The sequence below is a fragment of the Ovis canadensis genome, chromosome 5 (assembly GCF_042477335.2).
Source record: "Ovis canadensis isolate MfBH-ARS-UI-01 breed Bighorn chromosome 5, ARS-UI_OviCan_v2, whole genome shotgun sequence".
Lineage (NCBI taxonomy): Eukaryota > Metazoa > Chordata > Mammalia > Artiodactyla > Bovidae > Ovis > Ovis canadensis.
In genome coordinates this window covers 81,312,371-81,321,947 of record NC_091249.1, presented here as the reverse complement: position 1 = coordinate 81,321,947, position 9,577 = coordinate 81,312,371, and the positions used below count along the sequence as shown (strand labels likewise).

At 42.7% G+C, this 9,577-nt stretch overlaps 1 pseudogene; it reads left to right on the top strand.

Annotated features, from left to right (window-relative positions):
• The first annotated feature begins 2,069 nt into the window (after positions 1-2,069).
• Positions 2,070-3,191, top strand: LOC138441628 (plexin-A1 pseudogene; annotated as a pseudogene).
• The last annotated feature ends 6,386 nt before the right edge of the window (positions 3,192-9,577 follow it).

The window sequence follows — 9,577 nt, the reverse complement described above, 5'->3', positions numbered from 1 at the left end:
TGACTCCATGGACTGTAGCCTCTCAGGCTCCTCTGTCCATGGGATTTTCCAAGCAAGACTGCTGGCGTGGATTCCCATTTCCTTCTCCAGGAGATCTTCCCCACCCAGGAATCGAACCCAGGTCCTCCACATTGCAGGCAGACACTTTACCGTCAGAGTCACCAGGAAACAGCAAATTTTTGTTGCTTGTCTATTTTATGTATCAGTTAAACTATATCAGTTCAGTCGCTCAGTCGTGTCCGACTCTTTGTGACCCCATGAATCGCAGCACGCCAGGCCTCCCTGTCCATCACCAGCTCCCGGAGTTCACTCAGATTCACGTCCATTGAGTCAGTGATGACATCCTGCCATCTCATCCTCTGTGGTCTCCTTCTCCTCCTGCCCCCAATCCCTCCCAGCATCAGAGTCTTTTCCAATGAGTCAACTCTATATGAGGTGGCCAAAGTACTGGAGTTTCAGCTTTAGCATCATTCCTTCCGAAGAACACCCAGGACCGATCTCCTTTATTATGGACTGGTTGGATCTCCTTGCAGTCCAAGGGACTCTCAAGAGTCTTCTTCAACACCAGAGTTAAAAAGCATCAATTTTTCAGTGCTCAGCTTTCTTCGCAGTCCAACTCTCACATCCATACATGACTACTGGAAAAACCATAGCCTTGACTAGATGGACCTTTGTTGGCAAAGTAATGTCTCTACTTTTCAATATGCTATCTACGGTGGTCATAACTTTCCTTCCAAGGAGTAAGCATCTTTTAATTTCATGGCTGCAATCACCATCGGCAGTGATTTTGGAGCCCCCAAAATAAAGTCTAACACTGTTCCCACTGTTCCCCCATCTATTTCCCATGAAATGATGGGACCAGATGCCATGATCTTAGTTTTCTATATACTCCTACTTTATCTCCCTCCTTCCTTTTTGGTAACCGTAAGCTTGTTTCCTATGATGACTTCATTCATACTGAAAGTGGGGCTTGTTTTCCTAAACTTTCAAAGGTGGAGATTGTGGGTTTGCTTTATCTACTTAAAATGTTCAATTGCTTAGTATGGGATGCTTGATGAATATTTGGTGAAATAAATGCAAATTCCCTGGCAGTCCACTGGTTAGGACTCTGAGCTTTGATTGCAGAGGCTGTGGGTTTATATCCCTGGTTGGTGAACTAAGATCCCACAAGCTGAGTGTTTCAAACAACAACAAAAAACATTGGTGAAATACTGTTTGTTGAGGAAGAGGAACAGTGGAATAGGGGTAGGTGAACCTGGCTTTCACTTCTGCATTGGTCCCGAGTGACTTCTGTGGGTTTCCTCTCGTCTATTTCTTTCTGGTCCTCAGTTTATTCACATACACATCAATAGGTTTGGCCCAGGTAGTTAAAGTCTCCTCTTGTATAAACAGTCTCAAAGTTCATACGACTTTTTAGGCCTAAAGTCTGACCCTAAATCAAGACCTATACTGAATCTTTTAAAAACAGCCTACCTCAAAAAGAATAAAATTGCTAGAATAAGACTGCCTAAGGTGGTGAAAGACCTGTACTTGGAAAAATACTGAAGATAATATGGATGGAAAATTATACCATGATCTTGGATTAGAAGAATTAATATTGTTAAAATGATTGTTAAAATAATTAATATTGTTAAATATTAATTATAATGTATATTATTATTATTATAAAATTTATATTTTAAATTTATATAAATATATATTCATATTTTATATTATATAATATACATATAGTGTAGTATGTGGTATATATCAAATTTTATATTAATAAATTATTATTGATGAAAATATTTTATTAATATTTAACAATAATTAATATTGTTAAAATTACCTAAGGCAATTTATTGATTCAATACAATCCCTACTAAAATACCTATAGTATCTTTCAAAGAACTAAGAATAATTTAAAAATGTATGTGGAAATACAAAAGACCCAAAAGGCCAAAACAATATTGAGAAAGAGAACAGAGGTGGAGAAATCCCATTCCCCAACTTCAGACTATATTACAAAAGCTACAATAATCAAAACATTATGGTACTCGCTCAATAGACACACAGATCAATGGACGAGGATGGAGAATTCAGAATCATATACTTTTGGTCAATTAATCTACGACAAAAGAGGCAAGAATAGACAATGGAGAAAAGACAGTCTTCAAAAAAGGGTGCTGGGAAAACTGGACAGCTTCAGGTAGAAGAATGATAGCTCAGCTGGTAAAGAATCTGCCTGCAATGTGGGAGATCTGGGTTCAATCCCTGGGTTGGGAAGATCCCCAGAAAAGGGAGAGGCTACCCACTCCAGTATTCTGGTCTGGAGAATTCCATGGACTGTATAATCTATGGGATTGCAAAGAGTCGGACACGACTGAGCGACTTTCATTCACTTACTGACTCAATATCACATACAAAAATAAAATGGGTTAAAGACATAAATAGACCAGAAACCATAGAACTGCCAGAGGAAAACATGGGCAGAGCACTCTTTGATATAAAAAGTAGCAGTGTTCCTGGTCAACAACCATGACCACCTGGAACAGCTGAGTGATGACTGGGGCAGCAAGACAGCGTTCAAGAACTTCCTGATGCGGCTTCTGGCCATCCAGGGCATGCTACAGAAGTTCATGGATGCCTTCTTCCAAACCATCTTCAGCATGCACTGGGGCTCAGCCCTGCTGCTGGCCATCGAGTACATGTTTGATTTCCTGGACAAGCAGGCTGCTCGGCACCAGATACATGATGCAGATATGCATCACACCTGGAAGAAAAACTGCCTGCTCCTGTGCCCCTGGTTGAACATGATCAAGAACCGACAGGTCCTATTCAACATCTGCAAGAGCAGCAGCACTGATGCCTGCCTGTCAGTGGTGGCCTAGGCCTTCATGGACTCCTGGTCCACATCTGAGCACAAGCTGGGCAAGGACTTTTCCTCCCAGAAGCTGCTCTACACCAAGGACATCCTTAACTTCTAGAGCTAGGTGAAGATTTACTATGCCTACATCACCAAGATGGCCTGCCATCAGCTTGGACCTGAGTCAATTCAATAGCATGAGTGTCTTGCATGAGATCTACTTTTACATCACCAAGTACAAGGGCGAGACCCCAACACAGCCCTGGAGAAGGATAAGCAGACCTGGTGGCAGCTGCTGTGGAGCAAACTAGAGCAAGTAGTAGACACTGTACCGCTGAGTAGCTGAGTCATTGGCCTATGATCTTTTGACCAGGGGGACTTGAGTGAATTGTGGCTGGCCCTTATCTAGCAGCCAGAGCTGGGAGATCTGTAGAAGAGGCATGGTCCCAACTGTGCCAGGTGCCCTGTGCTGGGGCCATGTGTCCAGTCCTGGCCCCCTTGGCACTAACCCCGTTGGAGCCTGCCAGGGTCCCAGTTCTTAATTGGTGTGGATGAGATGATGCATGAAACACCCTCCATGCCCAGAATTGCTTGCCATGGGGTTGGGGAACCCAGGTGTGACCAGGGGCCTTCTTGGGACAATAAGGTGACTGCTAAGGCCCTGGAGGTGAGGCTGGACCCTCTGGGAGGGAGAGAACAGGTTGCCAAGGCCAGGACGAGTCCCAGTGGCTGGGAGGGTTCAGCTGTGCCTGGCTTCCTGGGCAGAGTCTGAGGACGGGGGCCGTACTGGTGGCTCAGGTTGGGAGAGTGAATGCCCAGGGCTCAGTCATGATGAGCTAAAGTCTGTCTGGGCCATCACCCCCCACCTGCTATGTTTCAGCACCCCTATGCACACCACTACACACCCACAACCACCATCCTCTTAATTCACCACGTACTGTCCATGGCTGAGGTTGGAGTGACACATCGACCTCACCCAGAGAGAGGCCCGGGGTCCATCCTATGGAGGGGTTGCAGGATGGCTCCACCCAGGGCCCAAGTGACTTCTTGTCTGTCCTCAGGGCTGTGCCTTTGGGAGCTATTGGGGCCTGGGGCTTCTGGTCATCCTTGTAAGTTTATCTCATTTATTCTCCTTCACCACGCCCCACCATCCCCCAAACCCTGCCTCAGGCTGAGCTCTCAGCTGTTAAGGTCCCAGGAGTAGTCATGACCACCCTCCTCCCCACTCCCCGACCCGTCTCCAACCTTTCAGAGGCTCAGTCTGGCTCCCCAACAGCATTCTGGCCCCTTGCAGCAAGGGAACATCCAGGGACCATTGCTCATTTTTTAGGGTAACAGTGGACTCCTGCTTACTTTGCTCAGGCAGCTGGGAGTGTTGAGGTCTCAGGTCACACCCAATGGCCTGGTTGACAGCAGGATGCTGTGACCAGAGGGTCTAGAGTTTGGGTCCTCCCATGTTGCAGTCAGCAAGGAAGAGAATACATGTTGAATTAGAAAACCTGTACATTAAAAAAAAAAGTAGCTATGTTTTCTTGCATCTGCTCCTTTTAAAGCAAGAGAAATAAAAACAAAAATAAATGGGAACTAATTAAACTTTAAAGCTTTGCACAACAAAGGAAACCATCACGAAACACAAAGGCAACATAATGAAAGGTAGAAATTATTTGCAAATGATTTGACTAATAAAAGGCTAATATCTAAAATATATAAATAGTTCATACAACTCAACGTCAGAAGAACAACCATGTTACAAGATGGACAGAAGACCTGAGTAGACATTTTTCCAAAGGGGTCATGCAGATGGCCAACAGGCACATGTTTGACATTGCTTCTCTTCAGGGAAATGCAAATCAAAACATCAAAACCACAATGAGGTATCACCTGACACCTGTCAGAATGGCTTTCATAAAAAAGAACATAAAACCAAATGTTGGCAAGGATATGGGGAAAAGAGAACCCTTGTACACTGTTGGTGGGAATGTAAATTAGTGCAGCCTTAGTGGAAAACAGTATGGAGGTTCATAAGAAAGCTAAAAATGGGACTATGGTATGATCTAGCAATTCCACTCTTGGTTATATATCCCCTCCCCATGAAAAAGGAATAATTCAAAAAGATATGTGCACCCCAATATTCATAGCAGCTTTATTTACATTTGCCAAGATCAGAAATCAACCTAATTGTCCATAAACATAAATGGATAAAGAAGTTACAGTGTTTATATATACACACACAATGTTGCCATTTGCAACAGCTTGGGTGGATGTGGAGGGTATTATACTTGGTGAAATTAGTCAGAGAAAGACAAATACTGTATTACTGAAATCACTTATATGTGGAATCTAAAAGATAAAACAAACTAGTCAATTTTATTGAAGAGAAAGCAGACACAAATATAGAGAACAAGCTAGTGATTACCAGTGGGAGAGGGAATGGGGGAGCGGAAACAATGGTAGGGGGGTCAAAATGTATTAACCATTAGGTATAAAATATGCTAAAAGGATGTACTGTACAACACATATTGTACAACAGCTGATATTTTATAATAGCTGTAAATGGAGCATTACCTTTAAAAATTGTGAATCACTACATTATACACCTGTAACTTATATAATGTACATCCACTGTACTTCAATTAAAAAATAAAAGGAGCCTAGCAGAGAGAAAATTCTATTCCAGCTCACTAAAATCACACTAGGACCACAGCCTTGTCTAACTCAATGAAACTAAGCCATGCTCATGGGGCCACCCAAGACGGGCAAGTCGTGGTGGAGAGTTCTGACAGAATGTGGTCCGCTGGAGAAGGGAATGGCAAACCGCTTCAGTATTCTTGCCTTGAGAACCCCATAAACAGTGTGAAAAGGCAAAATGATAGGATACTGAAAGAGGAACTCCCCAGGTCAGTAGGTGCCCAATATGCTACTGGAGATCAGTGGGGAAATAACTCCAGAAAGAAGGAAGGGATGGAGCCAAAGCAAAAACAATACCCAGTTGTGGATGTGACTGGTGATAGAAGCAAGGTCCGATGCTGTAAAGAGCAATATTGCATAAGAACCCAGAATGTCAGGTCCATGAATCAAGGCAAATTGTAAGTGGTCAAACAAGAGATAGCAAGAGTGAACATAGATTCTAGGAATCAGTGAACTAAAATGGACTGGAATGGGTGAATTTAACTCAGATGACCATTATATCTACTACTGCAGGCAGGAATCCCTTAGAAGAAATGGAGTAGCCATCATGGTCAACAAAAGAGTCTGAAATGCAACACTTGGATGCAATCTCAAAAATGACAGAATGATCTCTGTTCATTTCCAGGCAAACCATTCAATATTACAGTAATCCAAGTCTATGCCCCAAACAGTAACGTTGAAGAAGCTGAAGTTGAATGGTTCTATGAAGACCTACAAGACCTTTTCAAACTAACACCCCCCCCCACCCCCAAAATGTTCCTTTCATTATAGGGGACTGGAATGCAAAAGCAGGAAGTCAAGAAACACCTGGAGTAACAGGCAAATTTGGCTTTGGAATACGGAATGAAGCAGGGCAAAGATTAATAGAGTTTTGCCAAGAAAATGCACAGGTCATAGCAAACACTCTCTTCCAACAACACAAGAGAAGACTCTACACATGGACATCACCAGATGGTCAACACTGAAATCAGATTGATTATATTCTTTGCAGCCAAAAATGGAGAAGCTCTATATAGTCAACAAAAACAAGACCAGGAGCTGACTGTGGCTCAAATCATGGATTCCTTATTGCCAAATTGCGACTTAAATTGAAGAAAGTAGGGAAAACCAATCGACCATTCAGGTATGACCTAAATCAAATCCCTTATGATTATGCAGTGGAAGTGAGAAATAGATTTGAGGGACTAGATCTGATAGATAGAGTGCCTGATGAACTATGGACTGAGGTTTCTGACAATGTACAGGAGACAGGGATCAAGACCATCCCCATGGAAAAGAAATGCAAAAAAGCAAAATGGCTGTCTGGGGAGGCCTTACAAATAGCTGTGAAAAGAAGAGAAGTGAAGAGCAAAGGAGAAAAGGAAAGATATAAGTATCTGAATGCAGAGTTCCAAAGGATAGCAAGAAGAGATAAGAAAGCCTTCCTCAGCAATTAATGCAAAGATAGAGGCAAACAACAGAATGGGAAAGACTAGAGATCTCTTCAAGAAAATTAGAGATACCAAAGGAACATGTCATGCAAAGATGGGCTCGATAAAAGACAGAAATGGTATGGACCTAACAGGAGCAGAAGATATGAAGAAGAGGTGGCAAGAATACACAGAAGAACTGTACAAAAAATATCTTCAAGACCAAGATAATGACAATGGTGTGATCACTCACCTAGAGCCAGACATCCTGGAATATGAAGTCGTGTGGACCTTAGAAAGCATCACTATGAACAAAGCTAGTGGAGGTGATGGAATTCCAGTTGAGCTATTTCAAATCCTGAAAGATGATGCTATGAAAGTGCTGCACTAAATATGCCAGCAAATTTGGAAAACTCAGCAGTGGCCACAGGACTGGAAAAGGGCAGTTTTCATTCCAATCCCAAAGAAAGGCAATGACAAAGAATGCTCAAACTACCACACAATTGTGCTCATCTCACAGGCTAGTAAAGTGATGCTCAAAATTCTCCAAGCCAGGCTTCAGCAATACGTGAACCGTGAACTTACAGATGTTCAAGCTGATTTTAGAAAAGGCAGAGGAACCAGTAATCAAATTGCCAACATCTCCTGGATCATCAAAAAAGCAAGAGAGTTCCAGAAAACATCTATTTCTGCTTTATTGACTATGCCAAAGCCTTTGACTGTGTGGATCACAATAAACTGTGGAAAATTCTGAAAGAGATGGGACTACCAGACCACCTGACCTGCCCCTTGAGAAACCTCTATGAAGGTCAGGAAGCAGCAGTTAGAACTGGACATGGAACAACAGACTGGTTCCAAATAGGAAAAGGAATACATCAAGGCCGTCTATTGTCACCCTGCTTATTGAACTTCTATGCAGAGTACATCATGAGAAACGCTGAACTGGAAGAAACACAAGCTGGAATCAAGATTGCCAGGAGAAATATCAATAACCTCAGATATGCAGATTACATCACCCTTATGTCAGAAAGTGTTGAGGAACTAAAAAGCCTCTTGATGAAAGTGAAAGTGGAGAGTGAGAAAGTTGGTTTAAAGCTCAACATTCAGAAAATGAAGATCATGGCATCTGGTCCCATCACTTCATGGGAAATAGATGGGGAAACAGTGGAAACAGTGTCAGACTTTATTTTTGGGGCTCCAAAATCACTGCAGATGGTGACTGCAGCCATGAAATTAAAAGACGCTTACTCCTTGGAAGAAAAGTTATGACCAACCTAGATAGCATATTCAACAGAAGAGACATTACTTTGCCAACAAAGGTCTGACTAGTCAAGGCTATGGTTTTTCCAGCGGTCATGTATGGATGTGAGAGTTGGACTGTGAAGAAAACTGAGTGCCAAAGAATTGTGGTGTTGAGGAAGACTCTTGAGAGTCCCTTGGACTGAAGAAGATCCAACCAGTCCATTCTGAAGGAGATCAGCCCTGGGATTTCTTTGGAAGGAATGACGCTAAAGCTGAAACTCCAGTACTCTGGCCACCTCATGCGAAGAGTTGACTTATTGGAAAAGACTCTGATGCTGGGAGGGATTGGGGGCAGGAAGAGGAGGGGACCACAGAGGATGAGATGGCTGGATGTCATCACTGACTCGATGGACGTGAGTCTGAGTGAATTCCAGGAGTTGGTGATGGACAGCGAGGCCTGGCGTGCTGCGATTCATGGGGTCACAAAGAGTTGGACACGACTGAACGACTGAACTGAACAGAAAATCTCCCGGTAATCTATTTAGTGACTGGATCAAATGCAGCACAAAAACTGGCAGACTAGAGAAGTTTAACTTCTAAAGATACCTCCCAATGTTCTCTGGAAAGGTGTGGCAAAGAGATAAGGACTAGAATTCCTTCTTATCCATAAAGAGAAAAGAGACAGAACAGTGACAGACCAATAGAGAAGCTGGAAAATTACCTCCTGACTCACCTGTAAGTACAATCCTCTGGAAAGCACTGCACTTCTCTTCAGCTCAGCAAAGGGGTGTATTGACTCTGTCACACAGCTTTTGTTTGTTTTTTGGCCCCCCTGCCTGGCTTGTGGGATTTCCCCATCACAGATCGAATCCAAGTACATCGATGGATGTACTTACATCCACCTGTAAGTACAATCCTGTCTTACGCTGAAGAGAAAACTGGAACTTTGCTGCTTGAACTTTCTCAGTAAAATATAGAATCTTAATACTATGATGAATGAACCAATAGAAATTGGGTCATTCATATAAAATGGATTTGTATCTCTTGAGAGAGTAATTCTCATTTAAATAGAATTGTGAACTTAACATTGGAATTGTTTAAGCTTTTCCCTTAAGCAACATTAATGAGGGAAAGAGAGGGGAAAAGAAACCTGAGCAGAATTGTGTGGTACCTTTGGAGGAAGGAGTACTCATTGAGGCTCACTTGAAAGCTTTGTGGGAATTTCCATCACAGTTCAGTTGTAGGACTCAGGGCTTCCACTGCAGGTGGGTGGATTCTATCTGTGATTGGGAAATGAAAATCCCACAAGTCATGAAAGGGGAACAAAGAAACAAACAAAAGCTGTGTGCGTTAGAGTCAATACATCCCTTTGCTGAGTCTCTCCTTATCTGTC